This window comes from Schistocerca americana, chromosome 1 (assembly GCF_021461395.2).
Source record: "Schistocerca americana isolate TAMUIC-IGC-003095 chromosome 1, iqSchAmer2.1, whole genome shotgun sequence".
NCBI lineage: Eukaryota > Metazoa > Arthropoda > Insecta > Orthoptera > Acrididae > Schistocerca > Schistocerca americana.
The window spans coordinates 236,830,521-236,843,865 of record NC_060119.1 but is presented as its reverse complement, the minus strand read 5'-3'; the positions used below and the strand labels follow the sequence as shown (position 1 = coordinate 236,843,865).

The following is a 13,345-nucleotide window of genomic DNA, read 5'->3' as shown; positions in this document are numbered from 1 at the left end:
TTAAGAGGACAGTGCTATGATGGTGGCTTGAATATGAGAGGTAAGTTCAAAGGACTAAAAAAGTTAGTTTTGGATATACAACCAAAAGCATGTTATGTGCACTGCAGTGCTCACAGTTTAGTCTTGGCAGTTGTAGACAGTCTCTGCCATCTTACGTCTATGAGCGATATTATGGCTTTACCAAGGACTTAATAAACACTGTAAAGGGAATTCAACAATAGGATGGGATTTTTCAGAAGTATGCCCTGTGAGAGTGCCAACGACCAAGCTGGTCTATGACCCATTTGCTCAACTTGATGGACTATGCAAGCTTCTTGTATCTTGAGAATATTGAAAACTTTGAAGAACTTCCAGAGTTTTTTTGAAACATTTTCTGCAGAGGCAGGTTACAAATGTGCAGGTAACCTTGAGTCAATGTTACAATTCAAGACTTATTTCTTTTTACGTCTATATTGCAATGTCAATGAAAAAATCCAATGCCCTCATCTAAGTGTTGCTGATCTGGAAAAAATATATGAGGGCTTGATTCATATATTGAATGGAAGGCATGATAGTTTTGAACACTTTTCGGAATTGTGTAAAAAAAAAACCTCACAAGTTGATGATCCTTTGCTTCCTCGGAATCGAAGTATACCAAAGAAGTATGAAAACAATGAAGCCAGCTCACTGCACACTTTCAAAACTCCAAAGGAATACTACAAAGCTATTTACATTGAAGTTTGTGAAATCGTGCAATCTTGCATTACTGAGCGGTTTGCTTCAACTGTCGAAGCTGCGTTGGTAAAGTACTGGAACTTAGAGTGCTAATAGAAAGCACTGAAGCTGAAATCGTTATAGGTACAGAAAGCTGGCTGAAGCCAGAGATAAATTCTGCCGAAATTTTTACAAAGGCACAGACGGTGTTTAGAAAGGATAGATTGCATGCAACCAGTGGTGGTGTGTTTGTCGCTGTTAGTAGTAGTTTATCCTGTAGTGAAGTAGAAGTGGATAGTTCCTGTGAATTATTATGGGTGGAGGTTACACTCAATAACTGAGCTAGGTTAATAATTGGCTCCTTTTACTGATCTCCCGACTTAGCAGCATTAGTGGCAGAACAACTGAGAGAAAATCTGGAATACACTTCACATAAATTTTCTCAGCATGTTGTAGTCTTAGGTGAAGATTTCAATTTACCAGATATAGACTGGGACACCCAGATGTTTAGGACGGGTGCTAGGGACAGAGCATCGAGTGACTTTATACTGAGTACACTATCCGAAAATACCTCGAGCTATTCAACAGAGAACCGACTCATGGAGATAACATCTTGGACCTACTGATAACAAACAGACCCGAACTTTTCGACTCTGTAAGTGCAGAACAGGGAATCAGTGATCATAAGGCTGTTGCAGCATCCCTGAATAAGGAAGTAAATAGGAATATAAAAAAAGGGAAGAAGGTTTATCTGTTTAGCAAGAGTAGTAGAAGACAGATTTCAGACTACCTAACAGATCAAAATGAAAATTTCTGTTCCGACCCTGACAATGTTGAGTGTTTATGGAAAAAGTTCAATGCAATCGTAAAATGCGTTTTAGATAGGTATGTGCCGAGTAAAACTGTGAGGGACGGGAAAAACCCAACGTGGTTCAACGACAAAGTTAGGAAACTACTGCAAAAGCAAAGAGAGCTTCACTGCAAGTTTAAATGCAGCCAAAACCTCTCAGATAAACAGAAGCTAAACGATGTCAAAGTTAGCGTAAGGAGGGCTATGCCTGAAGCATTCAGTGAATTCGAAAGTAAAATTCTATGTACCAACTTGACAGAAAATCCTACGAAGTTCTGGTCTTACGTTAAATCAGTAAGTGGCTCGAAACAGCATATCCAGACACTCTGGGATAATGATGGCATTGAAACAGAGGATGACACGTGTAAAGCTGAAATACTAAACACCTTTTTCCAAAGCTGTTTCACAGAGGAAGACCGCACTGCAGTTCCTTCTCTAAATCCTCGCACGAACGAAAAAATGGCTGACATCGAAATAAGTGTCCAAGGAATAGAAAAGCAACTGAAATCACTCAACAGAGGAAAGTCCACTGGACCTGACAGGATACCAATTCAATTCTACACAGAGTACGCGAAAGAACTTACCCCCTTTCTAACAGCCGTGTACCGCAAGTCTCTAGAGGAACGGAAGGTTCCAAATGATTGGAAAAGAGCACAGGTAGTCCCAGTCTTCAAGAAGGGTTGTTGAGCAGATGCGCAAAACTATAGGCCTATATCTCTGACATCGATCTGTTGTAGAATTTTAGAACATGTTTTTTGCTCGGGTATCATGTCATTTCGGGAAACCCAGAATTGACTCTGTAGGAATCAACATGGATTCCGGAAACAGCGATCGTGTGAGACCCAACTCGCTTTATTTGTTCATGAGACCCAGAAAATATTAGATACATGCTCCCAGGTAGATGCCATTTTCCTTGACTTCCGGAAGGCATTCGATACAGTTCCGCACTGTCGCCTGATAAACAAAGTAAGAGCCTACAGAATATCAGACTAGCTGTGTGGCTGGATTGAAGAGTTTTTAGCAAACAGAACAGAGCATGTTGTTCTCAATAGAGAGACATCTACAAACATTAAAGTAACCTCTGGCATGCCACAGGGGAGTGTTATGGGACCATTGCTTTTCACAATACATATAAATGACCTAGTAGGTAGTGTCAGAAGTTCCATGCGGCTTTTCGCAGATGATGCTGTAGTATACAGAGAAGTTGCAGCATTAGAAAATTGCAGCGAAATGCAGGAAGATCAGCAGCGGATAGGCACTTGGTGCAGGGAGTGGCAACTGACCCTTAACATAGACAAATGTAATGTATTGCGAATACATAGAAAGAAGGATCCTTTATTGTATGATTATATGATAGCAGAACAAAGAACAAACACTGGTAGCAGTTACTTCTGTAAAATATCTGGGAGTATGCGTGCGAAACGATTTGAAGTGGAATGATCATATAAAATTAGTTGTTGGTAAGGCGGGTGCTAGGTTGAGATTCATTGGGAGAGTCATTAGAAAATGTAGTCCATCAACAAAGGAGGTGGCTTACAAAACACTCGTTCGACCTATACTTGAGTATTGCTCATCAGTGTGGGATCTGTACCAGGTCGGTTTCACAGAGGAGAGAGAGAAGATCCAAAGATGAGCGGCGCGTTTCATCTCAGGTTTATTTGGTAAGCGTGATAGCGTTACGGAGATGTTTAGCAAACTCAAGTGGCAGACTCTGCAAGAGAGGCTCTCTGCATCGCGGTGTAGCTTGCTGTCCAGGTTTTGAGAGGGTGCGTTTCTGGATGAGGTATCAAATATATTGCTTCCCCCTACTTATACCTCCAGAGGAGATCATGAATGTAAAATTAGAGAGATTCGAGCGCGCACGGAGGCTTTCTGGCAGTTGTTCTTCTCGCAAACCGCACGCGATTGGAACAGGAAAGGGAGGTAATGACAGTGGCATGTAAAGTGCTCTCCGCCACACACCGTTGGGTGGCTTGCGGAGTATAAATGTAGATGTAGATGTAGAGTCACACAGGTCATTGCAGTTGAACAAGAGTGCTTGTTTTTAGTAAACAGAGGTGAAAAAAATGGCTCTGAGCACTATGGGACTTAACATCTATGGTCATCAGTCCCCTAGAACTTAGAACTACTTAAACCTAACTAACCTAAGGACATCACACAACACCCAGCCATCACGAGGCAGAGAAAATCCCTGACCCCGCCGGGAATCGAACCTGGGAACCCGGGCGTGGAAAGCGAGAACGCTACCGCACGACCACGAGATGCGGGCAAACAGAGGTGAAAAAAATTTGGAAAAATCAACTGAGTTTTTTCAAATATGACCTAGACATTGAGAGACAGTGCTTACACTTGAATATGTCAGCCAATATCACTAATAAAAAACAACTGGTCTTAAAAATACCTGTGTGATGTAAGAAAGCACATTACACAAGAGCCTGCAGTTGTAGAAATGTTATGTGAAGTAGTGAAATGCATTAAGCTTCTCCAAGTAGTTCCAATCATGACAGCAACAGCAGAATGGTCATCTAGCGCCCTTAGATGTCTGAAGTCATATCTCCGATCCACTACGGGACAGAAGCGATTGAACAACTTGGCTGTTCTCCATGCCCACCGAGATGTTTTGGATGAATTGGATATCCAACCAGTCATCAACAGCTTCATATTCAGTAATCCATTCAGACGCTCGACATTTGCACCTTTCTAAAGACACTCTAGCCCTAATAATGCCATTTAGAGCAATATTAAAAATCATCATAAAATAGAGAATTAAATACATACATAATGTTAAATTTTCACTTTCGAAATATTAGTACCAGTTTAATACTGTATTAGTATATTTCTATAGCACTGTAGTACTACAGCACCCCATCCAGCCCCCCCCCCCCCCCCCTCCCCCCATGAACCATGGACCTTGCCGTTGGTGGGAAAATAGAGAATTAAATACATACATAATGTTAAATTTTCACTTTCGAAATATTAGTACCAGTTTAATACTGTATTAGTATATTTCTATAGCACTGTAGTACTACAGCACCCCATCCAGCCCCCCCCCCCCTCCCCCCATGAACCATGGACCTTGCCGTTAGTGGGGAGGCTTGCATGCCTCAACTATACAGATAGCTGTACCGTAGGTGCAACCACAATGGAGGGGTATCTGTTGAGAGGCCTGACAAACATGAGGTTCCTGAAGAGGGGAAGCAGCCTTTTCAGTAGTTGCAGGGTCAACAGTCTGGATGATAGACTCATCTGGCCCTGTAACCCTAACCAAAACAGCCTTGCTGTAGTGAAGTTCGTTGGCAGGAGGAACAAGACTTTTGGTCAGGTGAATACAGGGTTATAGATACAAAATCAAATAGCAGTAAAGCAGGAGTAGGTTTAACAATGAATAAAAAAATAGGAGTGCGGGTAAGCTACTACAAACAGCATAGTCAACGCATTATTGTGGCCAAGATAGACACGAAGCCCACGCCTACTACAGTAGTACGAGTTTATATGCCAACTAGCTCTGTAGATGATGAAGAAATTGATGAAATGTATGATGAGATAAAAGAAATTATTCAGGTAGTGAAGGGAGACGAAAATTTAATAGTCATGGGTGACTGGAATTCGACAGTAGGAAAAGGAAGAGAAGGAAACGTAGTAGGTGAATATGGATTGGGGCTAAGAAATGAAAGAGGAAGCCACCTGGTAGAATTTTGCACAGAGCACAACATAATCATAGCTAACACTTGGTTCAAGAATCATTAAAGAAGGTTGTATACATGGAAGAACCCTGGAGATACTGACAAGTTTCAGATAGATTATATAATGGTGAAACAGAGATTTAGGAACCAGATTTTAAATTGTAAAACATTTCCAGGGGCAGATGTGGACTCTGACCACAATCTATTGGTTATGAACTGTAGATTAAAACTGAAGAAACAGCAAAAAGGTGGGAATTTAAGGAGATGGGACCTGGATAAACTGAAAGAACCAGAGGTTGTACAGAGTTGCAGGGAGAGCATAAGGGAACAACTGACAGGAATGAGGGAAAGAAATACAGTAGAAGAAGAATGGGTAGCTTTGAGGAATGAAATAGTGAAGGAAGGAGAGGATCAAGTAGGTAAAAAGCCGAGGACTAATAGAAATCCTTGGGTAACTGAAGAAATACTGAATTTAATTGATGAAAGGAGAAAATACAAAAATGCAGTAAGTGAAGCAGGCAAAAAGGAATACAAACGTCTCAAAAATGAGATCGACATGAATTGCAAAATGGCTAAGCAGGGATGGCTAGAGGACTAATGTAAGGATGACAAGGCTTATCTCACTAGGGGTAAGATAGATACTGCCTACAGGAAAATTAAAGAGACCTTTGGAGAAAAGAGAACCACTTGCATAAATATCAAGAGCTCAGATGGAAACCCAGTTCTAAGCAAAGAAGGGAAAGCAGAAAGGTGGAAGGAGTACATAGAGGGTCTATACAGGGGCGATGTTCTTGAGGACAATATTATGGAAATGGAAGAGGAGGTAGATGAAGATGAAATGGGAGATACGATACTGCGTGAAGAGTTTGACAGAGCACTGAAAGACCTGAGTCGAAACAAGGCCCCGGGAGTAGACAACATTCCATTAGAACTACTGATGGCCTTGGGAGAGCCAGTCCTGACAAAACTCTACCAACTGGTGAGCAAGATGTATGAGAAAGGCGAAACACCCTCAGACTTCAAGAAGAATATAATAATTCCAATCCCAAAGAAAGCAGGTGTTGACAGATGTGAAAATTACCGAACTATCAGTTTAATAAGTCACAGCTGCAAAATACTAACACGAATTCTTTACAGACGAATGGAAAAACTGGTAGAAGCTGACCTCAGGGAAGATCAGTTTGGATTCCATAGAAATGTCGGAACACGTGAGGCAATACTGACCCTATGATTTATCTTAGAAGAAAGATTAAGGAAAGGCAAACCTACGATTCTAGCGTTTGTTGACTTAAAGAAAGCTTTTGACAATGTTGACCGGAATACTCTCTTTCAAATTCTGAAGGTGGCAGGGGTAAAATACAGGGAGTGAAAGGCTATTTACAATTTGTACAGAAACCAGACGGCAGTTATAAGAGTCGAGGGACATGAAAGGGAAGCAGTGGTTGGGAAGGGTGTGAGACAGGGTTGTAGCCTCTCCCTAATGCTATTCAATCTGTATATTGAGCAAGCAGTAAAGGAAACAAAAGAAAAGTTCGGAGTAGGTATTAAAATCCATGGAGAAGAAATAAAAACTCTGAGATGTGCCGACAACAAGACAGCAAAGGATCTGGAGGAGCAGTTGAACGGAATGGACTATGTCTTGAAAGGAGGATATAAGATGAACATAAACAAAAGCAAAATGAGGATAATGGAATGTAGTCGAATTAAATCAGGTGATGCTGAGGGAATTAGATTAGGAAATGAGACACTTAAAGTAGTAAAGGAGTTTTGCTATTTGGGGAGCAAAATAACTGATGATGGTCGAAGTAGGGAGGATATAAAATGTAGACTGGCAATGGCAAGGAAAGCGTTTCTGAAGAAGAGAAATTTATTAACATTGAGTATTGATTTAAGTGTCAGGAAGTCGTTTGTGAAAGTATTTGTATGGAGTGTAGCCATGTATGGAAATGAAACATGGACGATAAATAGTTTGGACAAGAAGAGAATAGAAGCTTTCAAAATGTGGTGCTACAGAAGAATGCTGAAGATTAGATGGGTAGACCTAATGAGGAGATATTGAATAGAATTGGGGAGAAGAGGAGTTTGTGGCACATAGTTTGTGGCACATCTTGACTAGAAGAAGGGATCGGTTGGTAGGACATGTTCTGAGGCATCAAGGAATCACTAATTTGGTACTGGAGGGCAGCGTGGAGGGTAAAAATCGTAGAGGGAGACCAAGAGATGAATACACTAAGCAGATTCAGAAGGATGTAGGTTGCAGTAGGTACTGGGAGATGAAGAAGCTTGCACAGGATAGAGTAGCATATTTTTAGGGAATAAGACCGAATTAAAGCCCGCTATTTACATACTTTTTAAGTGGAAGTATTAGGCATACTGTATTAACTTTATTAACTGTATTAGAGATGTTGTTTTATTTAATGAACCCTGAGCCTTATTCTTTGTGAGCTAAAATTAGCTATTTTACTTATTAATCAAAGTTCTATTACTGTGTGACAGCAACATTTTATGTTTTATTCTTTTAATGATAGTTTAGGACATATTTAAATATAATTTCAGTCTTTTCAGAGCTACATATTCACTGCTCTGTAACAGTCTATAAACATGATAATTACTGTAAATTAAATTAGCTTTTTACGAAAATACCATGCAAGTTTATGTTTTGTTTCTTTTTTCAAAGCCAAAAAATGGGTCAGGCTCGTCAAGTTTCCCGGAGTGTCGAGTAACCAAGAGACCAGTTTTCGGGGTTCTAATGTTGATCATATGACTCTAAAATGCTTAAAAAAACTTTAAAACTCCTTATTTTTCATCTAAAATTTACAAAATTTCCTGCAACAAGACTTCCCAGTATGCCCCCCCCCCCCCTCGCCCCCAATATCTTTTATAAGTCAGCACCCCCGCCTGCATCGCATTTAGTTTCTGTTAATACTGTAATGGATAGGCACATAGCTGAGACTAAAAACAATGCTGAGCTCAGAAATAGCAGAAAATAGAATATATAGCACTATCCAACAATATTTCCCCAGTCAGGCAGAAGTGCCAGAATAAAATTTGTATATATTTATAAACTGTTAGCTAGGTTTAATAATGAATAGGAAAATAGGAATGCGGGTAAGCTACTACAAACAGCACAGTGAACGCATTATTGTGGCCAAGATAGATACGAAGCCCACACCTACTACAGTAGTAAAAGTTTATATGCCAACTAGCTCTGCAGATGATGAAGAAATTGAAGAAATGTATGATGAAATAAAAGAAATTATTCAGATAGTGAAGGGAGACGAAAATTTAATAGTCATGGGTGACTCGAATTCGAGTGTAGGAAAAGGGAGAGAAGGAAACATAGTCGGCGAATGTGGATTGGGGCTAAGAAATGAAAGAGGAAGCCGCCTGGTAGAATTTTGCACAGAGCACAACATAAGCATAGCTAACACTTGGTTTAAGAATCATGAAAGAAGGTTGTATACATGGAAGAACCCTGGAGATACTAAAAGGTATCAGATAGATTATATAATGGTAAGACAGAGATTTAGGAACCAGGTTTTAAATTGTAAGAAATTTCCAGGGGCAGATGTGGACTCGGACCACAATCTATTGGTTATGACCTGTAGATTAAAACTGAAGAAACTGCAAAAAGGTGGGAATTTAAGGAGATGGGACCTGGAAAAACTGAAAGAACCAGAGGTTGTACAGAGTTTCAGGGAGAGCATAAGGGAGCAATTGACAGGAATGGGGGAAAGAAATACAGTAGAAGAAGAGTGGGTAGCTTTGAGGGATGAAGTAGTGAAGGCAGCAGAGGATCAAGTAGGTAAAAAGACGAGGGTTAGTAGAAATCCTTGGGTAACAGAAGAAATATTGAATTTAATTGATGAAAGGAGAAAATATAAAAATGTAGTAAATGAAGCAGGCAAAAAGGAATACAAACGTCTCAAAAATGAGATCAAAAGGAAGTGCAAAATGGCTAAGCAGGGATGGCTGGAGGACAAATGTAAGGATGTAGAGGCTTATCTCACTAGGGGCAAGATAGATATTGCCTGCAGGAAAATTAAAGAGACCCTTGGAGATAAGAGAACGACTTGTATGAATATCAAGAGCTCAGATGGAAACCCAGTTCTAAGCAAAGAAGGGAAAGCAGAAAGGTGGAAGGAGTATATAGAGGGTCTATACAAGGGCGATGTGCTTGAGGACAATATTATGGAAATGGAAGAGGATGTAGATGAAGATGAAATGGGAGATACGATACTGCGTGAAGAGTTTGACAGAGCACTGAAAGACCTGAGTCGAAACAAGGCCCCCGGAGTAGACAACATTACATTGGAACTACTGACGGCCTTGGGAGAGCCAGTCCTGACAAAACTCTACCATCTGGTGAGCAAGATGTATGAAACAGGCGAAATACTCTCAGACTTCAAGAAGAATATAATAATTCCAATCCCAAAGAAAGCAGGTGTTGACAGATGTGAAAATTACCGAACTATCAGTTTAATAAGTCACAGCTGCAAAATACTAACACGAATTCTTTACTGGCGAATGGAAAAACTTATAGAAGCCAACCTCGGGGAAGATCAGTTTGGATTCCGTAGAAACACTGGAACACGTGAGGCAATACTGACCTTACGACTTATCTTAGAAGAAAGATTAAGGAAAGGCAAACCTACGTTTCTAGCATTTGTAGACTTAGAGAAAGCTTTTGACAATGTTGACTGGAATACTCTCTTTCAAATTCTAAAGGTGGCAGGGGTAAAATACAGGGAGCGAAAGGCTATTTACAATTTGTACAGAAACCAGATGGCAGTTATAAGAGTCGAGGGGTATGAAAGGGAAGCAGTGGTTGGGAAGGGAGTAAGACAGGGTTGTAGCCTCTCCCCGATGTTGTTCAATCTGTATATTGAGCAAGCAGTAAAGGAAACAAAAGAAAAATTCGGAGTAGGTATTAAAATCCATGGAGAAGAAATAAAAACTTTCAGGTTCGCTGATGACATTGTAATTCTGTCAGAGACAGCAAAGGACTTGGAAGAGCAGTTGAATGGAATGGACAGTGTCTTGAAAGGAGGATATAAGATGAACATCAACAAAAGCAAAACGAAGATAATGGAATGTAGTCGAATTAAGTCGGGTGATGCTGAGGGAATTAGATTAGGAAATGAGACACTTAAAGTAGTAAAGGAGTTTTGCTATTTGGGAGCAAAATAACTGATGATGGTCGAAGTAGAGAGGATATAAAATGTAGACTGGCAATGGCAAGGAAAGCTTTTCTGAAGAAGAAAAATTTGTTAACATCGAGTATAGATTTAAGTGTCAGGAAGTCATTTCTGAAAGCATTTGTATGGAGTGAAGCCATGTATGGAAGTGAAACATGGACGATAAATAGTTTGGACAAGAAGAGAATAGAAGCATTCGAAATGTGGTGCTACAGAAGAATGCTGAAGATTAGATGGGCAGATCACATAACTAATGAGGAAGTATTGAATAGGATTGGGGGGAAGAGAAGTTTGTGGCACAACTTGACCAGAAGACGGGATCAGTTGGTAGGACATGTTCTGAGGCATCAAGGGATCACCAATTTAGTATTGGAGGGCAGCGTGGAGGGTAAAAATCGTAGAGGGAGACCAAGAGGTGAATACACTAAGCAGATTCAGAAGGATGTAGATTGCAGTAGGTACTGGGAGATGAAGAAGCTTGCACAGGATAGAGTAGCATGGAGAGCTGCATCAATCCAGTCTCAGGACTGAAGACCACAACAACAACAGCTCTAAACAAGGATTTGTCCAAAAACCGGGTAATATTCTCAGTCTTGTTCACCTGTCAGTTGATGATTCATCTTCTCAGCTATATGTACCTTTACTGCTTCCATAATTTTTATGCATTTATATGCTGCGACTTGGTAAATAGACAGTGTTCTCTACTCATATTTGATTTTAATTGGCATTCATGTTACTATGCTCTTTATATTAGTAAGAGTTCTCTCTCTCTCTCTCTCTCTCTCTCTCTCTCTCTCTCTCTCACACACACACACACACACACACACACACACACACACACACACACACACACACACTTACTTGTAAACAGATAAATGTTATTGTTAATAAACAGACAAACATGCTTAAAGTGCAGTTGCTATTTTGAAATAGATAATGTTATTGTTGACAATCGTGGATTTTCCAATGTTATTGTTGCCACATTTGTAAGTTGCAAAATGGGGAATCCTCATTGTCTGTTTCCCGTATGATTTAAATCTCAAGTAATAAGAAAAACACAATAAATGAAGGTGATCGTCAAATTTTCTTCAAGAAAACTTGGTTTCTGTTCTTCAGGAGCTATTCATCAAATCAAATAAGTCACTCCAACCCTACAGTTTTCAAAGATACCGTATATATCTTAACAGATACTTTCATAAAAGAGTATGTTTAGGTGATACTGCTGCATCACCTGAACATACTCTTTTACAAAAATACACCACTCATATCAATATAATTTTCCCTTGACACTGTTTAGTCGGTATGCCCAACATACTGACCATTACTATTTTAGTTTAAAGAATCAGCAATAAATTTCCCTTAGAATAATTTATAGAAATTCGAGTTCATACAGAATATGTGCGAAAAGAACATAAACTAGAACAGACTATAACAATGAGTAAAACTTGTATATTAATGCACAGTCTGGGTGCACTTCACCCATTAATAACAAATGCAGGCAGAAATTAATACCCACAAATTGCTCACATTCCTTTATTTCCTTTTTGAAAAAATAATTCCTCTTACTTGTTTGACGTTATGCAGATTTATTCATCCAATATTGTGAAATGTCTATAATATTCATTGCACACATGTTTAAGAAAGTGAGTAACAACATGTTGATGAGAAGACATTTTAACTTACAAGTTCTGTTTAATTGAGGCATAAGATACAGAATTGTTCTGACTGGTGTCAGAATGAAAGTGAGAAAAGCGTGAGTTTATCATTCTTATTAGATCGGGGTACTCAAAGCAGTTGTCTGGAATAGGGTTCCCATGCAGAGATATGTGCAACAACCCCTTCTGTTCTGGATTTGTTGTGCTTTCTTGATATCTGATAGCTTTCAAAAAGGCAGATACACCAACAGAAGTAATCAGATTATATGCCAGGTTCAGGTGATTAAGATGTAAATTGCCTGTACACCAGAGTGCAAGATATCTGGGTTTCACTTCTTGAATGAATGGATGACAATCTTCAAAATTCATTGGACTTTCAGACTGAGAGTACTGAGAGGAGGAGGCTTCTTCTGAAGAAACTGTTACTTCTTTTAGCTTCAAATGAGAGCTGCTAATTGCAGCAGAACTGCTCTTTGATACTTGGGATTGAAGTCTTTTTTGTATGAAAAAGCTACTTTGCTGCTTTTCCCTCTTTTTGCGTTCTAGTAAAGCCTTTGAGTTTTCTTGAGATGACTCACGTCCTTGTAAAAGCTTTGATTTGGATTCTTCTATGACTTTTTTCTCCATTAAATATCGAAAATTCCTTTGTCGCCTAAGAACAACCTCTTCGTGTGTCAATGGGAATTCTTTCAGAATGTCTGCTATGTATATTGCTCCATTGTCATCAATTTTATTTCCTGCAAGAGATAAAGATATCAAAGTTCTGTTAGTTCGCAAAGCATTTGCAAGAAATTGGATTCCTTTTGATGTTATGTGATTTGCAGTGAGATTTAAAACTTCAAGTGTGTCTATTTTTGGGGGATCTCGGTAGCCAAGTTCATTTGCAAGAAGCTGTATACCATTGTCATTGATACTACACTGTCTTAATGATAAAATCTGTAAGCTATTGTCAGCCTGTAACAACACATGATAAGCTTGTTGAGGTATAGGATTTAAATCCAGAACAAGCTCCTTAATAGTTTTGGTTTCTTCCAAAATCTGTGCAATGAGTTTGATCATGTCAGCAGTTAGCTTGCAATTCACAATCATTAAAATAGATAAATCAGTATGTATTTGCAAGCAGCGGCCTATAGCTTTTAGCATATTTAAGTGCATCCCAAAATTTTCAAGCAGGATTTGTTTTACTGTATCCTGTTTGCCTGTATTCTCACAAATAAGTTTCATAATAGGATTGATGTCTTTACAACTTTGGGGTAATTTTTCATC

At 39.4% G+C, this 13,345-nt stretch overlaps 1 protein-coding gene across 1 annotated transcript in view; it reads left to right on the top strand.

The window, feature by feature from the left end:
• LOC124622426 (atrial natriuretic peptide-converting enzyme) overlaps positions 1 to 13,345 on the top strand; it is a 276,927-nt gene that overhangs the window by 214,777 nt on the left and 48,805 nt on the right. The window lies entirely within an intron of this gene.